The sequence below is a fragment of the Aotus nancymaae genome, unplaced genomic scaffold, assembly GCF_030222135.1.
Source record: "Aotus nancymaae isolate 86718 unplaced genomic scaffold, 86718_ANA_hifiasm-v0.15.2.pri h1tg000038l, whole genome shotgun sequence".
Taxonomy (NCBI): Eukaryota; Metazoa; Chordata; class Mammalia; order Primates; family Aotidae; genus Aotus; species Aotus nancymaae.
Window position 1 is genome coordinate 1,256,779 of NW_026988452.1, and position 25,760 is coordinate 1,282,538.

The following is a 25,760-nucleotide window of genomic DNA, read 5'->3' on the forward strand; positions in this document are numbered from 1 at the left end:
AACTCCAGAGAACCTACAGATGAGAGAGCATGAAATAAATGCTTGTTACTGCATGCCACTGAAATTTATTTTGTTACACAGTATTATTGTGGCAATTGGTGACTGATACACCCTTTGAGATGTTTTTCTATACACATTTTTTTAAGCCAAAATAAAATCATACTCTGCAGTTTTGTAAGCCACCTACTTCCAATCTTATATTTAGATAAATTTTTATTTTATTAATGCTCAAACCATATTCAAATTTCCCCAATTTACCGTAAAATACCCTTTACAGCTGGTTTACCCAAACCAGTTTCAAACCAAGGATCTGACACTGCGTCTGACTCTGCCCTTAAATCTCTTTCAGTCCAGCGCAATCCCCTTTCGTGTGACACTGGCATGCTGAAGCTGAGCATAGTTAGGCTGGAGTACGCCACATGCTTCATGGCACAGCACTCCGGGGAGCCATAATGCCTGGATGACCCTTTTGCCAAGCGCTCACGTACAAGACAAGGCAAGACCGAGGCTAAAGCTTGACTGGTTTTATCAGTGAAGTCACAATAGGCCACTTTTAGACTCAGGCAGTTTATTATCTCTGTAGACAGTGGAAGGAAGAATGCTAAAGGTGCCAGTTACTCATGGTTCTTGTCTCACACACAAAAGAGATGACACTGAGGCTGGGCGTGGTGGCTCATGCCTGCAATCCCAGCATTCTCGGAAGTCAAGGTAGGAGGTCCACTTGAGGCCAGGAGTTCAAGACCAGCCTGGCCAACATAGCAAGACCCTGTCTCAAAAAAGAAAAAGAGGGCGCGGTGGCTCATGCCTGTAATCCCAGCACTTTGGGAGGTTGAGGCAGGTGAATCACCTGAGGGCAGGAGTTTGAGACCAGCCTGCCCAACGTGGTGAAACCCTGTCTCTACTAAAAGTACAAAAAAATTAGCTGGGCATAGTGGCAAGCGCCTGTAATCTCAGCTATTCGGGAGGCTGAGGGAGGAGAGTCACCTGAACCTGGGAGATGGAGGTTGCAGTGAGCCGAGATCGCACCGCTGCACTCCAGTCTGGACGACAAGAGCAAGACTCCATCTGAAAAAAAAAAGAAGGAAAAGAAGACACTGAAACAAAAGGGGACCAGATGATTGCAATGCAAGTTGTAGGGTCCCCCAGTGCTGAGGAGCCAGGTGTACCCTGTAGCTGAGCAGAGTTCTACTCTGCAGCGACGTTCTGAGGTGGGGAGCAGGGGTCGAGCAGAAGGCCCCATACCTCATCAGTGCCTGGGAGGCCGTGAGAAACCCTCCCGTGACTGCCTCCCAGGGAGACAGGGAAGTGAGCAGGAGATGGCTCCGCAAGCACCATTTACTTGCGTCTCCTCGTCTGGCGTTCTGGGAGGATCATGAGGTTCTGCCGAGACTCAGATTAGCTGTGGCTCGAGCCTTTGCCTGTGTAGGTCATGCCAGGTCACAGCATCGTGGCGGGGCTGTTTTCCTGTACCCTCCTGAGGGAGCCTAACCTCCACTGTCGGGAGCAGGTGACGATGGTCTGCCTGAGTCCTTCACTAGCGATGAAGCCCGTAATGTCCCCGTGGCACCATGTGAATGCTTAGTTCCAGCAACCTTTCGTCAGATGATCGTGATGACAAATCATGCTTGCTTGAATCAACCATTTCATGGTGCTTTCCGTCTGCCCTTCCTTCTACATCTGTTAGCTCAATTCTTCTGTGACAAGCCCCAGTGTAATAACTTTCTCTCAGCAAGTTGGGCTATCTGGTTCCTCTGAAATAAAGTTTCCACTGAAAATGTGGGATCGATGCTTGATTTTTACGATTGCATTGTCTCACATTTTTTCGTAAGAAAATTTCAAATATACAGCAAAGTTGAGAGAATAGTACTGTGAACACTCCTGTACCCACCACCCAGACTGAACAATTGTAACATTGTCTGTATTTGCTTTATCTCTGTGTTTACATATTTTATTTTTGCTGAAAATAGATTGCATATATCATGATACTTCACCCCTAATTATTTCAGCACTCATCTCCTTAGAATAAGGATATTTTGCTATATAAACAGTGTCCTTGTGACTCCTAAGATAATTAACATTAATCCCTAACATCACACAACATTAGACCCAAATTTAAATTTCCCCAACTGTTCCCCAAAATATCTTTATGGCTGTTTAAGATAAATAAGAGAAGTTTAGTCAAGTTTCATGCATTACAATGGTTATGTCTATTTAGCCTATTTTAGTGTAGAACAATCTCCTACCTTTTTCCCACAGAATTGGTTTTTAAAGAGACCAGGCCAGCTGTTTTATAGAATGTCTCACGTTCTAGATTAATCTGATTGCTTCTTTATGGTTCACTTGATTTGTTACACTTCCCTGGGTTTCTTTTGGTTCAAGTTTTGTCCAGAAGAAACCCAGCTGGGCGGGGTCTGAGTTAGACAGTTCTGGCGTCCTGGGTAATGCTGCGTCCTCCGTGTTGCGTCTCCCAGGAGATCTGTAGGCTTAGGCTGTCCGTGGTGAAGGATGCTACATTGAATCACTTAGCTGAGTTAGTGACTGCCAGATTTCTCCATTATAAAGCCACATTTCCCCTTTGTAATCTGTGGGGTAGAGCTTCGGCACGGTGTGGGTATGTGTTCTCCAACAGCCTTTCATCTTCTGCTCTGGCCTGAATATTTGTGTGCCCCCAGAATTCATAAACTGAAACCTAATGCTCAGTGTAACGGTATTAGGAAGTGGGGCCTTTGGGAGATGATTAAGTCGTGAGGGTGGAGCCCTTGTGATGGGATTAGTGCCCTTATGAAAGAGGCCCCAGAGCGCTGCCTTGCCCCTTCCCACAGGTAAGGGCACAGTTGGAAGGTCCCATCTGGGAAACAGAAGGCAGGCCGTCACAAGACCCCAGATCAGCTCGTGTTTTGATCTCGGGCTTCCCAACCTCCAGAACTGAGAAAAATATGATATATTTCTATTGTTTATAAGCACCCAGCCTGTGGTACCTTGTTATAGCTGTTCAATGAAGTAAGACAGGCACAACCTCCGAGAATTGCCTGAATTGGTTATTACACTGGGGAGGGTCCGATGGCGCCTTTCTAAGTCTCTTGCTTCTTCTGCTTATGAACTGGCATTTTTCTGTAATGAGGGGCTTCCCCTTATCAATTGGGAATGAACTAAAGATCCTACACACAAAAAAGCAGGATAGATTTTTTTTTTTGTTCTTTAATTTTCAGAATAAGGACTCGATATTAGTCATCTTCCAGGGCAGCAATCAATTTTTTTCTTTTTCCCTCTATTTAAAAATTATTACTATGGTCTTGTGGTTCTTTGCCTGTTCAGTGTTTTATAATAAATTATAGTCATTGTCAAGCTATTTCAAATGTGGCCACTGAGAGGGCTTGCCAACTGGCTCTTGTGACATGTTCCTAGTGTACACCTCACCAAGATCCTCATCACTCAAAATTCTTTTAATGAAAAAAGGAATACAACAATGGGGAGCCCTAATGAAAACGGTGGACCTCGGGTGATAATGGGTGTCAGTGTGGGTTCATCATTTGTAACACTGCACCCCTGTGGTGTGGGAGGTTGTTAGTGTGAGAGGTCATCCATGTGTAGGGGCAGAGGCTATATGAAACATCTTCTCCTCGTTTTGCTGTGAACCTAACTCTCCTTTAAAAAGATAAAGTCTATTATTTATTTATTTGGTTATTTAGAGACAGGGTCTCACTCAGTCACCCAGGCTGGAGTGTAGTGACGTGATCACGGCTCACTACAGCCTCAACCTCCTAGGCTCAATCATCTTTCCACCTCAGCCTCCCAAATAGCTGGAACTACAGGTGTGCACCACCACACCCAGCCTAAAAAAATTTTTTTTTAAGAGATGGGGTTTCACCATGTTGCCCAGGCAAAGTCTATTTTTTAGAAGAGTAATGCAATAATTTTTTATTATAAAACATTAAATAATAAGATATAGAAGTCTTTCACCTCTCCTCTGTCCTTCCTTCCCTCCCTTTCTCTCAGTCCCTTCCCAGAGGAGGTAATCACTGGGAGCCATTGAAGACACCACTGTATCTGCACCAGGGTGTGCTCTGCAGCTGTGAGAAAGAAAGAGGAAGACCTCCCTGTGCTCATACAGAGTGACTATAAGACACATTGTTAGAGGGAAAAAATCAAGATGCACAACAGTGTATATAGTGTGTTACCATCTGTAAAAGGAAGGTGGAGAAATAAGAATGTAACACACACATGTTACACACACACACACACACATCTGCTTGTGCCCAAGGCAGTGGGATGGGAAAGTGAAGGAGGGGATGTGAGTGGAAACGCGGCTTCTCCGAATACAGCTTTTCACGTAATTTTGACTTTGCATACAAATTTTACAGATTCACAAAGTAAATTAAATCAAAAAGAGAGAAAGACAAATTTTAAAACTGAAAACATACCAGGCTTAAAGGAACCTAATTGCATACCACATTAGTAACAGAGGCAGGCCGAGAAAAAAGAAAATTCAGACGTCTCCGATACAGTTCTCTGGTTCCAGTCCTCTGTGAAAAACATTCCAAGAGTAAAAGGAACTGCACACAAATATCGAAGGCTACTTTGTAGTTTTATTAGTACTAGTAATGGTGGTTTTTAGCTTTGGGAAAATGATAGGTATATTGTAAGATTAAAGCAAAGAAGTCAATATATTCTAATATGATTAAGAATCAAAAAAATTTTAGGGTAAGAGAAAACCGATTTATATACAAAAATAATGGATGTCATGGAAAACCCGAAATGTTCCATTGGAAGTGGAGTAAATATAAACTCATATATATTACATATAATATATATATTTGTATTTTTTCCTCTGTCAACTGGAAGGGCCTAGAAGCAATTACACCTCAGTACACCGAGCCCCAAAATTTTAGCTTCTAATGACAGTACCGGCTGATGCCACTGGTGGCTCACACCTGTAATCCCAGCACTTTGGGAGGCTGAGGCAGGCGATCGCTTGAGGCCAGGAGTTTGAGACCAGCCTGGCCAACATGGCGAAACCCCGTCTCTACTAAAAATACAAAAATTAGCTGAGCATCATGGCAGGTGCCTATAATCCCAGCTACTTGGCAAGCTGAGACAGGAGAATTGCTTGAACTCAGGAAGCGGAGGTTGCAGTGAGCCAAGATCATACCACTGCACTCCAGCCTGGGTGACAGAGCAAGACTCCATCTCAAAAAAATAATAATAATAATAATAAAAATAAAACTAAGCAGTACTCTTCCCCACTCAAACGGATGATGGCTCTTTTAGGAAATGGCTGATTCCAGGGAAATAGAAGGAGAATCTCATATGTCTTGTTGGTCCAGAAATGCTTAAAGACTAATGGGACAAAGTTTGTCTGAGACTGAGAAAATTCCCTGCATACCAACTTCCAGTTTTAAAACTGGGACAAGTAGGTCACTCTATCAAATCACCTGCGGATGGACATTTGAGTCATTTCAATTTTTTGCTCTTATAACTAATGTCACTATAACAAACCTCCTGCACATATTGCTCTGTATCGTGGACGTGTATCTTAAAGGTGAATTTCTGGAAGTGGGATTGCTTAGGTTGACTAAAGAGTAAATGAGTCTGTAGCTTTGCTAGATGTTGACAAGTTCTCCTCTACAGGAAGTGGGCCCCAGTGCACGGACCTGATCCAGCAGGAACAGAATATCTCATGCCACGCTTGGGAAGAAGGATGCAAATGCCCCGGAGACTTACTTGTGGGGACTATGACTAGTGTCAGCCTCTTTCCTGAATAATGATTTTGATGGTGGGAAAGAGGGGAGGGAGGAAAAGATGCCTTGATATCTTTGTGGGAGGTGCTAAGTCCAGACTTCTGCTCACTACTCTTCCCTGAACTAGACCTGTGCTTTCTGCCTGAATTTCTTACCCTCTGATACCTTAAGCAAATGAGACAGCAGATTCCACCCCTTTAACTCTACAACCCATTCTCTTTGGCATCCATACCCCTCTGCTAGTTAATACAGGGCATCCTCCCCTCCCCAGGGCTTCCCTGGGCCCTTTGCCTATTGGTGCTGTTGGGTTCGTACCCAGGCAGCACAGAGGGTCTCCCTTCTCCATCCCAGCCCTCCCACCTGTACTGGACATGGTGTTTTCTCTTAGGACCGTCAACAGATAGCCAGGAGAGGACCCTGTGTTTCTTTACAAAATAGCAAAATGCCTCCCTAGTCTAGCTGTTCCCAATTTTTTGTTTTCCTCCCAGCAAATACAACATTTACATATTCATAGTGAAGGAAATAATGTATACAGTGGTCCATTTTGAAGACAAAGTGCCTTGAATTGGTTTAGGTCAGCAAACTACAGGAAAAAAAACGATATACTAGGCCCCTGCTTGGATAGCCAATGCCTGTGTGTCACCCCCACCCCTCTGTTAGTTGCCCTCACCCAAACCAAAGAAGTTTAGTCTAAGATGAAAGTTTACTAGCCTGCAAAATAGCCCCCTTTGTCTGTTCTTATCAGCCTGCCCAGCTACTTTGGTCATAAGTCAAACACTTGAAGAGCCCCTGAGTTGACTAGGATTGCAAGGCATCATGGGCTGCAACAAAATGCAGCCGGACAGTCCTAAAGAAAACACCTAAAGCCCCTGCCCAACAACCGATAGGTGATGTGTGGGAAGACTGTGGCCCCACAGTCCGCAGCCCGTGAGGAACCGCGGAGGGACCTGCGCACTGTGCTGGGTGTGCCTGCCCATCAGACACCTGATCTTGCAACACTATCATTGAAAGTCTCACTTTCGCTGTTCCCCGGGCCTCTGAGTCTGTTCTTTGGGTTTGAACAAGTGAGTTTGTTTCTCACAATAGGCATATCCAAATTTTATGAAACTTCAAACAAATTCTGCAAGTAAATAAAGCAATGGGCATTGCAACGATTTTTGGCCCAGTCCTCACAAAAGCATCTCATATACCTGTGTGAGGTTCGAGGCCCAGCTATGGCCCTGTTAGGACAGGCTCTGTTTGTATGACCCCTGGGTTCCTGGACATAACTTCCTTCCTCTCCCCATCAAGAAAGCGTGATGTTAATGAGAGCGTGCTAGACTTACAAGTATTTACAGGAGGCAATCTCAAAGTATAATGTTGAGTGAAAGGCAAGCTGCGGAAGGGAATAGAGTGCTAATATCTCCTGATGAAAGACTCCCTGTGTGCAGAATCAACGTTCAGAGCTCAATGCTGGGGAAGCTGGGTGGCAGATGGTTGGTCATCACTCTGGTTGCTGCCATGCTCCATACGGGTTCTTCAACGTCTTCATATTTTGTCCCCCCACCGACCATAGTAGCAAACTGTGAAAACAAGGATGAAAAGAGAAATACACAGCATTAAAATGATGAGTACTGAAAAAACGTCAGGAGGAGAGAAATGAGGAGCAGTGAGAGGATTTAGCTTGACTTGCAACTGATTCTGTTTCCATTCTCTTCTCTTTTTGAGAAAACAGATCTTACAGGCTTGGTTCCGGACCATTGCAATAAAGAAAATATCAGAACAAAATGAATTACACAAAGTTTTTGGTTTCCCAGTGCATGTAAAGGTTACATTTACACTATATCGTAGTCTGTTAAGTATGCAATGACAGTACGTCTGAAAAATGGACAGAGCTTAATTTAAAAACGCTTTATTGCTGAGAAGATGCCAATGATCACCTGAGCCTGCAGCAAGCCGTCTTTTTGGTAACGGAGGGTCTGGCCCCGACGCTGGTTGTCAAAGGTTGAGGTGACTGTGGCAATTTCTTAAAATAAGACGATGAAGTTTGCCTCACTGATGGGCTCTTTCACAAAAGATTCTCTGTGGCATGCAATGCTGTTTGATAGCGTTTTACCCATTATAGAACGGCTTTCAGAACTGGAGTCAATCCTCTCAAACCCTGCGACTGCTTTATCGACTAAGATTGTGTAGCATTCGAAATCCTATGTTGTCATTTCAATAATGCTCACAGCACCTTCACCAGGAGTAGATTCCATCTCAAAAAACCACTTTCTTTGCTCACCCACAAGAAGCAACTGCTCATCCATTCAAGCTTGATCGTGAGAGTGTGGCAATTCAGTCACATCTTCAGGCTCCACTTGTAATTCTAGTTCTCCTGCTATTTTTGCCACACCTATAGCGACTTCCTCCACTGAAATCTCAAACTCCTGGGAGTCGTCCTTGACAGCTGAAATCAACTTCTTCCAAACTCCGGCTAATATTGACATTTTGACCTCCTCCCTTGAATTGTGAATGTTCTTAATGGCATCTAGAATGGTGAACGTTTTCCAGAAGGTTTTCAATTTACTTTGCCCAGACCCAACAGAGGAATTACTATTTATGGTAGCTGTATCCTTATGAAATGTATTTCTGAAGTAATAAGACTTGAAAGTCAAAATGACTCATTTCACTGTTTCATGAGCTTCGGAACGGGTGTTGTGATAGCAGGCATGAGAAAAACATCGATCTTCTTGTACATCTCCATCAGAGCTCTTGAGGACCAGGTGCCTTGTCAGTGAGCAGTGATGTTCTGAAAGGAATCCTTTTTCTCTGAGCAGTAGTTTTAATAGTTGGTTTAAAATATTCGGTAAACCGTGCTGCAGACAGATGTGCCATCAGGCTTTGTTGCTTCGTTTGTAGAGCCCAGGCAGAGCAGCTTTGGCATAATTCTGATGGGCCCTAGGATTTTCAGAATGGTCACGAGCGTCGGCTTCAACTTTGAGACACCAGCTCTATGGGCTCTTAACAAGAAAGTCAGCCTGTCCTTTGAAGTTTTGAAGACAGACGTTGACTTCTCCTCTCCAGCTATGAATGTCCAAATGGCATCTTCTCCCATTACAGGACTGTTTGGTCTACACTGAAAATCTGTCTTCATCAGTGATCTTAGCTCTTCTGGATCACTTGCTGCAGCTTCTCCACCAGCACCTGCTGCTTTAGCTTGCACTTTTATGCTATGGAGATGGCTTTTTTCCCTAAACCTTATGGCCCAACCTCGGCTAACGTCAGCCTTTTCTTTCTGCAGCTTCCTCACCTCTCTCAGCCTTCATAGAATCAAAGAGAGTTATGGCCTCGCTCTGGATCAGGTTTCGGCTTAAGGAAATACTGTGGCTGGTTTGCTCTTCTACCCAGACCGCTATGACTTTCCCCACATCAGCAATAAAGCCGTTTCCCTTTCTTACATTCGTGTGTTTGCTGGAGTAGCACTTCTAACTTTCTTCAAGAATTTTCCTTTGCTTCCATAATGTGGCTAACCGTTTGGCATAAGAGGCCTAGCTTTCAGCCTGCTTCAGCATGAGGAGAGACATGCCTTCCCCATGAAGCTTAATCGTTTCTAGCTTTTAATTTCAAGTGAGAGACATGCAACTCTTCCTTCATTTGAACACGTAGGAAGCCACAGTAGGGTTATCAATTGGTCCCATTTCAATATTGTTGTGAATCAGGGAATGGGGAGGCCAGAGGAGAGAGAGAAAGATTGGCTGGCTGGCGGAGCAGTCCAAACACACACGTTATTAAGCTCACTGTCTTCTATGCGTGTGGTCCGTGGTGCCCTAAACAATTGCAATAGTAGCTTCAGAGATCACTGGTCGTAATCACCATAACACATGTAATGATCATAAAAAAGTTTGAAATATTATGAGAATTACCGAAATGTGACAGAGAGACACAAGGTGAGCACATGCTGTTGGGAAAATGAGACCAATAGACTTGCTTGGCACAGAGTTGCTGGAAACCTTCAATTTGTAAAAAACAAAAAACAAAAAACCCACAGTATTAGTGAAGCAAAATAAAGCAAAACTCAATAAAATGAAATATGCCTGTATTTCAAAAATATTACTGCTTGTTGAATGTGCATGTAGGTATTTTATATGATTCTCTATACTTGTCCATATTATAAAAATATTTCAGAATTAGAATATTTGTGTGCATATATATTTTAGGGTGAGAAGAAAGTCAGAATGCAAGGGAGTAAGAATGACATTTTAAGAATCAACTTAAGACCTCTAATTTGCATAAAAGATGAAAAGGAGGAGGGGGAGAAGCAGGAGGAGGGGGGAGAAAGAGGAGGAGGGGGAGGAGGAGGAGGGGGAGGAGGAGGGGGAGGAGGAGGAGGAGGGGGAAGAAAGAGGAGGAGGGGAGGAGGAGGAGGGGGAGGAGGAGGGGGAGGAGGAGGAGGAGGGGGAAGAAAGAGGAGAAGGGGAGGAGGAGGAGGGGGAGGAGGAGGAGGGGGAGAAGGAGGAGGAGGGGAGGAGGAAGAGGAGGGGGGAGAAGGAGGAGGAGGGGGGATAAGGAGGAGGAAGGGAGGAGGAAGAGGAGGAGGGAGAAGGGGGAGGAGGGGGAGAAGGAGGAGGGGGGAGGAGGAGGAGGAGGGGAGGAAGAGGAGGAGGGGTATGAGGAACAAGAGGAGGAAAGTGAGGAGGAAGAGGAGGAGGGTGAAGAAGAGAGGAGGAAGAGGAAGAGGAGGGGGAGGAGGAGGAGGAGGGGAGGAGGAAGAGGAGGGGGAGGAGGAGGAGGAGGGGAGGAGGAAGAGGAGGGGGGAGAAGGAGGAGGAAGGGAGGAGGCAGAGGAGGAGGGAGAAGGGGGAGGATGGAGAGAAGGAGGAGGGGGGAGGAGGAGGAGGGGGAGGAGGAGGAGGAGGGGGAGGAGGGGGGGAGGAGGAGCGGGGAGGAGGAGGAGGGGTATGAGGAACAAGAGGAGGAAAGTGAGGAGGAAGAGGAGGAGGGTGAAGAAGAGGAGAGGAGGAGGAGGAAGAGGACATGTGTACTGTAACTCCATCAGTGACAGACTCCCTGCAACCCCATGAGAGTGCGCTGGTAACGAAGGGGGCAGTTCAGCAGCCACTGAAGAGTTAGGCTGACCTGTAGGACCTGATATGGAAAACGTCCGAGATGCACTCTACCGAACGAAAGAAGCGAGCGCCGTGCAACGTTCAGAATGTGACCAGCTGTTCCCGGTGGTTGCCTCGGGGAAGGGGTGGGGAGCCGAGAGGCAGTGGTGGAGGACTTCATACTTCATTCTAGGTAACTGTGCATTTCTAAGTGTTTTCTGTGAAGAATAAGCTCGTGTACTGCCTTTGTAATTGAACCCATTTTAAAGTAGTGAGGGTAATGGGGGAAGTGCAGGCGAGAGGCCTTAAAAGAAACAGGAAAGGCCTCGTGGAGGAGGCAAGGCGCCCTGAGGCACAGGCAGGATCTGGGATGCTCGAGGATTGTGGAGCAGGGACAGCAGGCCAGGGACAGGGACAGGAGGTGGAGAGTGGGGTGGCTTCTGGGAAGGGCATGGAGGGACAGCAGGCCAGGGACAGCAGGCCAGGGACAGGGACGGGAGGTGGACAGTGGGGTGGCTTCTGGGAAGGGCACGGAGGGACAGCAGGCCAGGGACAGGGACGGGAGGTGGAGAGTGGGTGGCTTCTGGAATGTAGGCTGGGGCCAGGTTAGACCGGATTGGATTGATCGGACCAGGAAGCTTGGTTTCCACCTACTCCTTCCCTCCCTCAAACAAATAGACTCCTGTCTTGAGGAGCCAGGGCTGCCAGGCAGAGCTGGGCTGACAGACTGCAATGAGCTCAGCCCAAAGGCTGCTGGGAGATTTGGGGCATGGCAAAGGCCAGCCCCAAATGCCATGTTCTGGAACACGGAGGTGGGTGGGAGGAGGAAGGCAGGCAGGGCCACCGCATCCTCACCTAGCTGTGACCAACTGCTGGGCACATGGCTTGGGGCCGGGAATGAAAGTGCAATCTGCTAATTAAGCTAATTGTCTGAAAGGCATTTTTTTTGTATAGTCATCAAAAAGAGGCATAATGAGCATAAAAACAAAGGGATCGTTTATTTTTTCATTCGTGCCGTAATCATCATCTCCAGTACCCCAGCCTGGTCACTATAATTACAGGCTCTTTGTACAGAACTAAAGCTAATTTCCCAGAGGACACTGAGTGCACATCTCTGTTCTGTCAGAAAGCTGGCCCTGTTCTCCCAGGAACTTCTGGAGTTAGGAACGCTTCTCTCTGTGCCTAAACTTGGATGCCTTTCGATCACTTGGAGATGGACACTTCGATCACCAAGAGACAGAGACTCTGAGAAGGCCTTCTTTCTCCCTGCACAATGAAGGAAAGTCATTTTGTGATAGAAAGACTCAGTGCTGCAGGGAGGGCCGGGGGAATAGGCAGCCGAAAGTGACAGCTGTCCCCCCAGACAGCGCTGGTCTGAGGATTGCAGAGCAGGATGCAGGGTGCTCTCACCATGAACGTGGACGCTGATGGTGTGTCCCCACAGGTAGCAATGCGGAAACAGGCAGAATGGACACTTCTGCTGTCACCAGACTCACTGATAAGACCATCCTGGGGCAGCTGGAAGTGCTCGCCAATAGCCCCTAGGAGACCTTTGCTATTTCAGGGCATGGCGTCAGCCTGTCTGCCATCAGCCAACTTTGTTGCCTGCAGGAGGGAGGAAGTGGGAAGAACCAGGGAATTACCATCTGGGCCAGCCCTTAAGCAATGACTGGCAGGTGTGCATTCCCCAGCTTCGTCACCTCCTGCCCCCATTTCCCAGAATTTCCTCTTAAGCGTAAGCCCCAGTTGCACGCTGCAGTAGCTGGCACGACGGCACACACTAGCTGCCTTCCTTTGCTCAAATATTTTTCTCCTTCAGCTCCCCACGTTCCTTCTACTTTCCAAATTAAATACTTGCACTCAAATCCTTATCTGAGGCTCAGCTTCTGGGAGGGCTCAAAGATTCCTGTGCAAACCTTGCTGTGAGCAATTCTGCCCACATTCCATCACACGTGAGAACGTTCATCCCTTCCAAGCCCTTCTGAGTCCTTGCTCGCCACCCAGCCTTCTGAACTTCGCTCCGGGTTTTCCCTCTGTGCTCTGCACCCTTGGGAAGTGCCCCAGGAGCCTCTATGGGCAGAGGCCCAGGTGGTTCTGGGGACCGTTCGCCCTGCATCAGCCTGAATGACTCTGCTTTAATCTCTTTTACATATGGACTTAATGTGAAAAAAGGGTTCTGTTGCTGCTGCTGAAGGGAATCGCTCTGAACGAGCTGAGCTCCTCGGGATCCTGAGCTTACAAGCCTGTGCGTTTCCAGCACGTAGGGCCTCGTGGAGGTGTCTGCCAACCTTGCCCCGTGGCTGCCACCCTGATATCACGATAGCACAGGATGTGGTCCGTGGCCACTTAGGCCCTCAGCAGAGAATGGAGAAGACACATCTCTCCCTTCCTGAATCTCCAGTCCAGACTTCCGGTTCCACATCTTCCCTCATACATTCCTTCCAATCCAGGCAAATGGACCCTTCACTCTTCCTACTGTGCAGGGACACTGGCCTTACTTGGCACGTGTGGTAGACAAAACAACGCCCCCACCGAAGACATCCGCTCCCTCACCCCGGGAGCCTGTGAACCCCCACCCAAGACATCTGCTCCGTCGCCCCAGGAGCCTGTGAACCCCCACCCAAGACATCTGCTCCGTCGCCCCAGGAGCCTGTGAACCCCCACCCAAGACATCCGCTCCCTCACCCCGGGAGCCTGTGAACCCCCACCCAAGACATCCGCTCTGTCACCCCAGGAGCCTGTGAACCCCCACCCAAGACATTCGCTCTGTCACCCCAGGAGCCTGTGAACCCCCACCCAAGACATCCGCTCCGTCGCCCCAGGAGCCTGTGAATGTGTCCTCCACATGGCAAAGGAGACTGCAGACGTGGTCAGTTTCAGGGTCTTGAGGTGGGGAGGGCATCCTGGCTCGCGCGGCGGCCCCAGTGTAATCGCCAGGTGCTCACAGGAGAGAGGGAGGTGACAGTGGCAGGAGTCCGTGTGACACACTGTGAGAAACACTCGTCCAGCTGTTGCTGGCTTTGAAGATGGAGGGGAGCCATGAGCCAGGGAACAGGGGCCACCTCTAGAAGCTAGAAAAGGGCTTCCACGTGGGGACACAGCCCTGCTGACATGTTGATTTCGCCCATTGAGACCCATTTCAGACGTCCGACCTCTGAAACTGTGAGATAGTGAATCTGGGTTGTTTTAAGCCGCCGAGTCTGCAGTAATTTACTACAGCAGCAATAGGAAACTCATACAGTATCTTTGCTTCATGCTGCTCGCTCTGCCTGGGACACCCTACCTTTCCCCGCGTTCATCTCCACGAGTCCCCCTGACCTTTCAAGGGGCAGCTCCAGAGCCCCCTCTTGTCACGGAAGCTCCCTCGTGCTGCCTCTCCCCTGAGCTGTTGCCCAGCCCTCGGGAGTTTTCCCCACATCCCGGCTCCGCAGCCCAGGCCCAGGACTTCTGCCCTTCAGACGCTGTGGTCAGGGGCACCAGGTTTTCCCTTTATCACAGGGCTGCAGATTGACATTTTCAAAACTTTTACTAAAAAACAAAGGGGAAAGGGAACGAACTTCCAAACCGCAAACCTGAGAAAAATGTGCGATGCTCTCAAGTACAATGTTTTAATCCAAAAAATCCAAGTAGCAGTAAAATGCTACAGGTTGCTGTGAGCCGAGATCATGCCACTGCACTCCAGCCTGGGTGACAGGGCGAGACCTCGTCTCAAAAATAAATAAAAAATAATAAAAAATACATTGTGTTTGAAGAATGAGTATAAACCCGACTGTCCTGGGCAAACCACCCACCTCGGCAGTGAGGCATCTGACTCTCCCTGGTTCGGGTTGTTTGAGGACCCATCTGGGAGCAGCCAGGGCTGTAATTCCCTCTCTAGTTCACTGACTGATGCTGACAAAGGGAGCAACCTGCTAACGTCATGCTAAACACCCAGACATAAAAGACACAGCCCGACACCAGCAGAGGCCAGATCAGTGGAGGGTTCACAAGTGATCTGTGGAAAAGGGCGATCTGTGCTCAGATAAGTCTGGAAAAGCTGTTTCACATAAAAGTATTTAAGTGTCGGTCTTTAAGTGCAGGACTTCTCAGGACCTTTAATATCCTAATGTGGGTTTGCAGTTTGCCGTATTTCAGATTTATTTTCCTGTGGCACGTGGTCCCCTCAGAATACACTTGGCTGCTTCCCAGGAATCACATATGGTTCCTCGAGGGCAGATCTGAAATATCAAAGTGGCTAGTATTCACTGATTTGGAAAATCCCAGTTCCCTTTCACCAAGGAAGCTTCCAGAGATAGATGGCTCATCCCCGAAGAGTCCTTGTGATCCACAAGCCATGTTTCTCTGGGTAGGAAAGGCTGCGGGGAAGGGAGGGGTGTTGACAGGCACAAACTGAGTGACCGCTTGTGTCAGGCAAAATCTGGCCGGGGCTCCTTGTCTCCCGAGTGATGGTTGTTTTAGCAGCAGCTTTATCTTTTGCTAAGAAACCCAGGGGATTCTAGAGAGCGAGGCGATAACAGGGTGGCACTCCACCTTCTGTCTTCTGTCGTCAGCCTTACCCTTGGACTGAGGCCCTGAAGATAAGCCTGCTTCTTATCACAGATTTATTTTCACTATCTTCCAAGCCTGGAACAACAGCTGTTTAGAGGGGATGGTTGAGCTGAGCGTTGATTTGCCGGGGAGGAGGCAGAGGCCCTGCGGTCTGCACACCAACGGTCCTCATCCATAATGCATGAGGCTGGAGACCTGTGACAAAGACTGAATTCCTGCAACGGCCCATAGGAGCTGATTATCCACACAGGAAAAATGAAGAACAGTTCTTCCTGCGAGAGTCAGCATTTATCATCATCCTGTTTCTGTCATCATCCTGGGCTTTTATTCCCAGACAATTTTGAACTATTGAGGGCTTTATGATTGGAAATAAATCAGACCAAGTGCGGTGGCTCATGCCTGTAATCCCCAGCACTCTGGGAGCCCAAGGTGGTTGGAGCGCTTGAGTTCAAGAGTTCTAGACCAGCCTGGGCAACACAGTGAAACCCTGTCACTACAAAATAAAAAAAAAATTAGCTGGGTGTGGTGGCGCATGTTTGTGGTGCTGGCTCCTTGGGAGGCCGAGGTGGGAGGATTGCCTGAGCCTGGGACATTGAGCCTGCAATGAGCCATGACTGCACCACTGCACTCCAGCCTGGAAGACAGAGTGAGGCCCTTTCTGAAAGAAAGAGAGAGAGAAAGAAAGGGAGGAAGGGAAAGAGAGAAAAAAGAAAAAGATCACAACTCAGAAAGAAAGAAAAATAGATCAAAGCTCAGAAAGAAAGAAAAGAAAAGAAAAAAGGAAAAGAAATAGATCAAAGCTCATCAGCCAGGAAGAGCGCACTCCCAAAACTCTGAGGACGAGCACGCCGCGTGGTGGGGAGAGCACTGCCCGGAAGTCAGAAGACCGCGGCCCGTCTCCAGCGTTCTTCCCCTTAGTAGCTCTGGGCTTCAGGGTTTTCTTGTTTGTTTGTTTTTAATCCATAAAATAAGATATTTGAATGAGATTATAGTAACCAAGTGTCTGGTGTATCATTTGTGTCAAATGTAGCAGCATTAAAGTTTACAAGACTAAGAAATGCATTAATTTTGTGTGCGTGCACACACACACACACACACACATTTGACCACATCTTGCTTTAGAGTTATTTCCTTCTAAAAGCAGAAAACATTTACATTTACCAACTAAAGGTAACTCTGCCTCTTCTAACTTGACTGTCTGTTTTGTGTAAAGATTCAGTTAATTCTGAGTTCAGTTTGCCGTCTAGAATGATGACACTCACCTCTCAAGGAGCAGCCTTACCCCTCCTACTTTCCAAGGCAACTCTCAAAACAGAAGTCATGCGGATTCTCCTGGTGTGGTGGGGAGGAAGGTCTGGGTTCCACGTGCCATCCTCCACGGCCCTGCCAGCCTCTCCTGAGCAGCTCCCCATGCCCACCCTGGCTGCTGGCCTCCCTGCCCTGGTGTCCACTGAACTTTGGCAGATCCTGCCTTGTCTTGGGTGCAGAGCGGGTTTCATGCCAATGGCCACGATCCCTGCCATTGCCCCTGGTCGGGGGGTCTCCCATTATGAGGCTTTTTGTTCCAGCTCCAGGGCCACTGACACTTGCATGTACTCTCTGGTGGCACCTGTGGCTCAAGGCTTCCGGAAGCACCATGCCCGTCCCACCACCTGGCACCTCCCTCCACCAGTGCTGCTCTAAAGCTGGCACACCATGCTGGGCCTAAGATCTGAGGCTCCTATCATCTTGCCTCCCTGCAACTCTGGGTCAAGGCTTGTGGGTGGGGCATCCTGGATCTCCAGTTAGAGCCTCAGGTAGTATCTAAACGTCCATCCTGTCACCTCCTCGTCTCCCCATGTCAGTGTCCTGTCCCCAGCTCTGCACTCATCTCCTGGTACTCTACATCATGCTTGGAGTAAAACTCTTTGTGCATGGACCTGCAAGCTTTGTGTTGATACACTGAGGCATTTAGTCCAAAGGGTACAGGTATTCTAGGTCCAGGATACCTTTATTAAATGGAAACAAATTTCATAACAGATGAGAAGACAGGAAAGAGAAGAGTGATACACAGATACAGCCACTCTCAGAGCCCATCAGGATGACGTAGAAAGAAAGATCTGAAGTTGGAGCAGAGTAGAAGACACAGGGCTGTGGAGACCGTCATCCCCTTGGCTTTCAATCCAATTCAACTTTGGAACAAGACTTCCAGAATTTTCTGTGCTACATAAGCCCTGGTAAGAGGTGCCTTAACTCTGCACACAGGTGTGCTGGGCCCTGAGAAATGTCTCTGCTGAGTCCACTCCTCACCTAAGGCCGAGCAGGGCTGGATTCTCAACGTCCTAGGGCTCAAGTCACAGGTTGCTCTGTAATGCAAGGCTGATTTTGCAGCTGGGCTGGTGATTCTAATTTCCACCACTTCCTGCTGGAAAATGTCTTAAACATTCAAAGCAAAGTGAACTCATTAAAACCACAAATCATTTGATCTAGGGATAAAAAGTACCACAAAATCTAGTTAGTTTCTAAGAAAAGCTATGTGAAATTTATTCAAGCTATTAGATTTAGCAAATGTAAGACCACAGATATAAATTTTTAAGCTGGAGGAAATCTAAGCTCAGAGGTTTCTATTCTACAAACCAAGTTTATTTCAAAAAAGCAAAAAGCTCTCCTTCCTGTTCACTTGAAAAAATGTACCGGGTTCTTTTTTCACTCCAAATAAGCCTAGGTTGGCACAGGAAGCCAGACCCACGTGGCCGGCTCTGAAAATGCCATGAATTTGGCCACACAGTGACCACTCAACAATCCCACCTTCTTATCAAGCCAAATGCCATCATCTTATTAAAATTTGCTTCCTTAATTTGTGCAATAGCAACAGAAAAAAAAAATAACAAATAAAATGTACTTCTGAGCAGATTTAAAGTTGCATTTTTAAGTTTAATTAAACAGTTTGGGCTTTTCAGAAAGTGAGTTAAGGCAGAGGTAGGGCCTCAGATAGACAGGCGGTGGTCAAGCTCAGAGAGGAGGGTCAGAACAGAGAGAAAAGGCAATGTGTCTGAGGCCCAGGAGGCAAGAGGGGGAGCTCACAGCCAGCTAAGTGTGGTAAGAGGGAGGCACTGCATCACTCAGGTTTCACGTTCAGGATTTTAGAGAAAGCAGGAACAGGGAGCAGTGGGCGGCAGGCTCTAGAACAACACCCAGGGATCTGGGCAAGGTCTGGGCCGGCAGACGTTAGGAAGGGGATCACAGCATCTTGGAGCCAGGTGGATGGAGCTCAAAGGTAGCGGGAAGGACTGGAAAAGCTCTGTCCCTGGGCTGAGAGCCCCAGTCGTAGGCAGGTGCCTCTGTCTGGTGGACAGTGAGGGGCAACTCCCATCTGCACCCCAGCCTGCCTCTCCCAGGTCAGTCTTGCTTCCAACCTTGACCATGTCTCCGCTTGCTGGGCTCTGAATTCCTAGCTCTGGACCTGGTGCCAGTCTCTGACCTCCAGAACAGCTGCTCGGCCCAGCAGCTCTCTCCACCAACACTCACCCCAAAGCTGGAAGACTGAAGCTCTTCTCCCATCCTTGCCAGCCACCATCCCCCATGCCTCTTCTGCCCCCCGCCAGCCAGCCTGCTCACCCTCCCATGTCCTCCTCACACCCACTGCCTTCTCAGACCCCGTCAGGATAACATAGAAAGAAAGATCTGAAGTTGGAGCAGAGTAGAAGACACAGGGCTGTGGACACCATCATCCCCTTGGCTTTCAATCCAACGCAACTTTGGAACAAGACTTCCAGAATTTTCTCTGCTACATAAGCCCTTGTAAGAGGTGCCTTACTCTGCACACAGGTGTGCTGGGCCCTGAGAAATGTCTCTGCTGAGTCCACTCCTCGCCTAAGGCCAAGCAGCTCCTCTTCGCCTCTCCAGGAGGCTGAGCTGCAGCGTGGGGGACGCTCAGGACACATTCTGAGCTCCTCCTTTCTAGTGTTAGTCACCTGATTTGTGCAAATGTCTTTTGTGGACTAGAGGATAAGGTCCTGCAGGCACTATTCTCACAGCCGCTCTTCAACGCCAAGTACAGGTGTCCTTGATGCGCAATAAATGTTCCAACTGAGTGAATGACACCTCTGGGGAGAGTTTTCTTTTCAACTGCCGCCTTGGCCTGAAAGCAGGAGGCTTTTGCTGACAAGCTGTCCCGAATAACGTTGGTTTTGTATTTCAGTATTTGGGACTGCTTTTTGGACTGTTAGTAAAAGCAAAACCCAAGGGTGCTTTTCAAGTCAGGGAACCAATGTTTCAAGTCCAGAGCAAAAATAAAATAATGAATACCCTGGAGGGAACTTGACGTCAGGGCTGGAATTTCACATTTGTTTCAAGTATTTTTCCATCCAGCTCGAGAACTATGAAAGCAGCTCAGAATTTCCCTTAAATGTCATAAACAATCTCAACTAAGGGACGCCATCCTAACTGGGGATGGAGATGCTTCAGCTTAGTGACAAGGAGCTAATTTCAGGCCAGGAGAGGGAAGCTGATGGAAATCCTTGTTTTGGTAGAAAAGAACCAATTGGTAAACTAAACATAAATAATATTTGATGATACGAAATCATTACTGATCATTTTGTGGTTATGCTTCTAATAAAACATGTTTTAGAGATGTATGCTGAATACTAATGAAGTAATGAGTGCTCTGGAATTTGCTTAAAAAACAAGGAATGGATATGGGTGATGGATAAACTATTTGTTCTATTACCTTTTTTCTACTTTTTTATATGCCAGAAATTTTCCATCATGAAAAGTTAGAATAAACAATAAAATAACCATAAATGATCTCAACTTGCTGACTACCAGCACTCATTGTTGTGGCTTGAGAATTTCCTGTGAGCAGACTTGGGTTGGGGCTGGCATCAAGGGGTCCAGGGAGGGAAGATGCAGCAGAGGAACATGGGTGAAGGGCGTTTGCATAACGAGGGCACTCTTTTTACTTACGTGGTTGATGGGAATGGTGTGACGGGGCTAATGCAGCTTGTGAAGTCCTCCAAAGACAGTCTAATCTAAGGTCAGAACCCTGGAGCATTCGACCTGCTCCTGCAAGTTTCAGGGCTTAAAGGAAGACAGGAGCAGCCGAACCACAGCTGCCTTTCCTCCAGTTCCAGAGGCACCTGGTCCACTTCCGTGGCCTGGGCTGCTCTTGCTCTCTATGGCCAGGTGCTTGACTCAGTTCAGCAAGTATTCGATTGATTCAATGACTAATTAACTAATTTACTGATGGACCCAGAAGAGCCAGGTCATCGAGAGGCTTGCTTAAGAGCACATGCATAGCCTTTGGTGGGGATGCTTCGCCCCCTCTCTCTGACCCTACATGGTATTTACCCCTCAGACACGTCAAAACTGCAGAGAGAAAAGCCTGGAAGCAGAGTTTTCCTCATTTCCATTTCTTTTCTTTGCTCATTTCAGTTTCCAGCCTTAGTATTTGGTACCTATTCGGCAGCATACAGTTTGAAAGAATGGTTTGTGAAGAAAGCCCCTGCTTTGATGCTGCCTCAACCCTGCAACCATGCGCTGTTCTCTTTAAAGAACAAAAATTACACAGGAAAGCAGTTACCCCAACTCAGAGTCATGAAGATGCAAAGTGAGTACCATTCGCTCATTCCGAACATGGAGGCCAACATGAAACGGCCCACCGGGTCATTTGCAAACCCGTGAGAGGACCTGTCACTTCTATCTGCATGAGCTTAGGATTCCCAAAACCTCTTTCCAAGACCAAATGTCTTCCCTAAGGTCTGAGTGTGTTTTTCATTGATCTACTAGGCATCATCACTGAGGTTTTCTTCCCAAAATTCAATCCGGCATTTCCAGTGTTAAATTTATTATTTTCCTGTAAACGTGTTCCCCTTCCTATATCAACCAACTTGGGAGCTGGCCAGGCCAGAAACCCTGGTGTCGTCACCCTGTCGCTCACTTTTTGTCAGATGCTCAGTTGACTCTGTCCCCTGAGCACCCCCGGGTCTATTTGCACTCTCCAATCTGATGACCACAACTGATTAAGATCCTAGTCATCTCTTTCTTGGGTCCCGACAACAGGCTCACAGCCTGCAGAGTTCTGAGTGAATGGATTTCTTGAATGATAAAAGAATCATCTCAGAAAGGCAGGAAGGGACCAGGCAGTAAAGGGCTTTTGGTGCCAGACTGGGAAGTGGATCTTTATCCATGCTCTTTCCACTGTCTTTGCAGAAGGGCAGAAGGTCCTTAGCCAAGCTCCAGCTGTCACGGACAAAGGGCGGCTCAGGGAGAAGGTCTAGGTTCTTGGTTTCAGAGAGTCTCCGTGGAACTTAGGAGATCTAGCTACAAAGAAGTCTGGGAAATATAGTTTTTAGCTTTATCTGTAGCTTTAAGACTAAGGGAAATAAAGATATTTTACGCCAAAATAGATTTCTTTGACATATTTTGAAACAGCTGCTGCAAGGCCAGCAGACAGAATGGTCTTGCAAAGCTGACTCTTGTTGGGGGAATTTGCACCTGTAGAGAATCTCCATTAATGCAACCAGACCTTCCCATTCTAGGCCTTTCCCAGACCTAGGAGAAATAGAGAATCTGATGCCTTTAAAAGTCTGAAAAGAAACGTTTGGCTGGGCGCAGTGTCTCACAGCACTGCGGGAGGCTGAGGCGGATCACTTGAAGCCAGGAGCTTGAGAACAGCCTGGCCAACACGCTGAAATAATACAAAGAGTAGCCGGGCATGGTGGTGCACACGAAATTGCAGAAATTGCAGTGAGCCAAGATAGCACCACTAAACTCCAGCCTGGGCAACAGAGCAGTACTCTCAGAGAGAGAGAGAGAGAGAGAGAGAGAGAGAGAGAGAGAGAGAGAGAGAGAAGAAAAGAAAAAAAGAAATATTCACCATCTATTCTCTCTGAGGGCTCCTACCTGTAAGGTTTCTGAACCTCATTAGGAGGTGAAGTCTTCATACTGAAAGCTCCTGTGTTTGCATGTTAAACAAATTTGTATGCCTTCTCTCGTGTTGATTAATCTGCTTCATGTCTGCGTCAATGAAAAGAGTCAAGCTCTGTAAAATATTTGTAGAGGTTTATTCTGATCCAAATATGAGTGATACAGCCCAGGAGATCTGGAGAATATGTACCCAATGTGGCCAGGCTACAGCTTGGTTTCACACTTTTTAGTGAGATACAGGACATCGATCAATACATGTAAGATGTACATTGGTTTGATCAAAAAGGTAGCACTCAAACTGGGCGCTTCCAAGGCATAGGTGCATTCGCAAATTGTCTGATTAGCAATTGGTTGAAAGAATTATCATCTAAAGACCCAGGTAAGGAATGTCTGATATGATAAGGGGTTGTGTCCAGAAGTAAAGACAAATACTTACAACCAGCTGATCTTCAGCAAAGCACACAGAAGCAAAAACACCCTATGTAGATTTTCCTCACAAGAGACAGCTCTGCAGGGCCATTTCAAGATATGTCAAAGAAATATATTTGGGGTAAAATACTCTATTTTAGGGCCTGATCTCTGTCATGTGATGCAATACTTGAGTCAGGCTGGAATTTGGTGTCTTGTTTTGTTTCGCAGTCTTACGATCTCTGTGTTAATGTAAATGCTGGTCAGTTGTGCTTGAATTCCAAAGGGAGACATGTAGAGTGAAGTGTGAATTCCAAAGGGAGACATGTAGAGTGAAGTGTGAATTCCAAAGGGAGACATGTAGAGTGAAGTGTGAATTCCAAAGGGAGACATGTAGAGTGAAGTGTGAATTCCAAAGGGAGACATGTAGAGTGAAGTGTGAATTCCAAAGGGAGACATGTAGAGTGAAGTGTGAATTCCAAAGGGAGACATGTAGAGTGAAGTGTGAATTCCAAAGGGAGACATGTAGAGTGAAGTGTGAATTCCAAAGGGAGACATGTAGAGTGAAGTATGCCCGTCCCCGCCTTCCATCCCCGCCTTCCATCCTGGCCTGAACCAGATCTTCAGGTTTACTTTGGAATGTCCTTGGCAGAGAGCGGGGAGCCCATCGGTCATTTGGGGGGCTTAGAATTTTATTTTTTGTTTGCATTTGTGATTTTTCAGTGAACCTTTAAGGGGCCACAGGCCTTGGCCCCACAACAGAAACACAAGCTGAAGGAAGAGAGCTGTGGTGAGTCTGGGGATATGGGGTGATTCTGTCTACACTATATTTGTCCCTACAAATACGGCTTCCCAAACTCTTCCAATAGAACTTTCAAGAAGGAAAGATAAAAATGTAAACAAATGCTCTGAACGGTGTGGAGGTAAAGCCTAAACCACTCTCTATAATCCTAACGTTTCTTTTTTGTCTCATGTTTGATCTTAAAAATTAACGTTGACATTGACTTCTACTCCATAATTTGTCTATGCTTAACTTACATAAAATTGCGCGGTTTTCTCCTTGATGTTTTCTAGCAAAATGGATAGGCTGGATAAAAGGAGCACGTTTATGCAGCAACTTCTCACACCCCTGGCTTGCTGCGGAACACCACCTGTCCCAGTGGCACAGGTCTAATCTCAAAATCGAGCTCAGCCCAGGGGCCACATGAATTCTGGCTTCGCACAGGACAGAATTCAAGGGAGAGAGCAGACAGTAAAGTGAAAGCAAGTTTGTTAAGAAAAGAAAAGGACCAAAAAGAGTGGCTGCCCTGCAGGGAGCGGAGCCCCAAGGGCGGCTGCTTGGCTACTTTTATGGTTCTTTCTTGATCATGTGCTAGATAAGGAGTGGATTATCCACAGTTTTCTGGGAAAGGAGCAGGGAATTCCCAGAACCGAGGGTTCCTCCCCTTTTGAGGCCACGTAGGGTAGCTTCCAAAAGTTGCCGTGGCATCTGTAAACCGCCGTGGCACTGGTGGGAGTTTCTCAGCATGCTAGCGCACTGTCATTAACATGTAATGCACGAGCAGTGAGGACAGCCAGAGGTTGCTTCTGACACCGTCTTGGTTTCGGCTCGTTTCAGAGAGCTTCTTTACCACATCCAGTTTTATCAGCCGGGTCTTTGTGACCGGTCCTAAGAAACGAGTCTTACCGAACTCCCGTCTCACCAGCATGAGAAGCATGTGGCAGAGCGGTGAGGGTCATGCAGGTCCCAGCATGTGGCAGGTCCCTGGGGCTCACACAGGTCCCATTGCCACCAGAAACTGAGCCAAAAATTCTCTAGTGCTAAGGTTTCCACTCTTCCTTTCGCAGGGTCAGGAACCAGGCAGGAGAACTCCCGATGGGGATGATGTCTATTGCTCCTTCTCAAAGGAGCTGGAGACAGTAGAATCCTGTGAGGATTCTTGTTCTCTCTTCTATTTTTCATGTGCAATTTCTGCAGTATTGCATAACTCCCTATCAGTTTGCAAATTAATTCAACCTCTTTTCACCATAGTGACTACTTCCCATTTGTAATTATTCTCAAGCTCTTGCCTGCAAAGCATTGAACATTCTTATTAAAGCTTGTTTGAAGATGTCTTCCTTTGATAAAGTGGCAATTACCAGGTATATGGGTCGTGCCTCAGAATCATTTATCTCCTACGATCAGTGGGATTGATTTAGCTTCTGGATACTATGAATCTGGAGGCTTCCGAGACAACAGCAGCATCACCAAATGTGACCGAGTCACTGTTACAGCGATGGTAATAGATGAACCTAGATCCCCTAGAGTTCTTCCTGTCAGCCTTAGAAGTGTTAATGGGAAATAGTCCAGATTCCAATTTTTCTGTTCTCTTATCTCTGCTCTGGGAACTCAAGAACGCCTTTGTCAATGTTGCTTAATTGCCTGGTTATACTTTTTGAAAAGCACATATCTTGAATCAAGAGAACTATATGTATTTGCTGCAGTCTCCCCATACAAATCCTTAGAAAATTAAGAATATATATCTTTTTAAAATTCATAACTATGTTGGAAGCAGGAGAGGATGCTATTAGTGAAAATTACAAGAGATGCCTGAAAATCAGAAGGCAAATGAGATCACAGTGAAGGGGAAAACAGCAAAGGAAGAACTCTTAAAAAAGAGGGAGGTATTGGGGGAGCTCCAGGTTGAAGAAGCAGGTATAGACATCTGAACTGGCTCTGGTTGGAACATGGCAGGAGAAACAGCCCCTTTTCTTATGCCAAGCAAAAGATGACAGAGGTGTCATCATTCAGGTGGGAGCAGTGAGTGTAGATATTTAGTGAAGAGATATCACCATTCCCGTTCCTAGTTTCTTCATTTTGCCAGCTTGGGTGTCCTCCAGAAGCCATTGTTCCAGATTTGGCTGATCCAGCTGACACCGCAGTTTCTCTGGTTTCTTCTGTAGCTGTTCTTCTGCTCCTCTTTCTCTAGCACCTGTGTCAATGGACGTTGCCCTGCCAAAGACAGATGCCACTCAGCTGGGCTAGGGAGTGCTGGAAGAGGAATCATCTTTCTTGTGAGTGCTCTGAGGCTTTAGATTCAGTTCTGGTGTTTGGG

The 25,760-nt window shown here is 47.0% G+C and overlaps 1 protein-coding gene across 1 annotated transcript in view; it reads left to right on the forward strand.

Moving 5' to 3' along the window:
* LYZL4 (lysozyme like 4) overlaps positions 1-25,760 on the forward strand; it is a 54,640-nt gene that overhangs the window by 28,353 nt on the left and 527 nt on the right. Inside the window, exons 2-4 of the transcript XR_001108603.2 lie at positions 20,764-20,938; positions 23,389-23,455; positions 25,635-25,719. The gene's annotated coding sequence lies outside the window, so the exon portion shown is untranslated. The remainder of the gene's footprint in view (positions 1-20,763; positions 20,939-23,388; positions 23,456-25,634; positions 25,720-25,760) is intronic.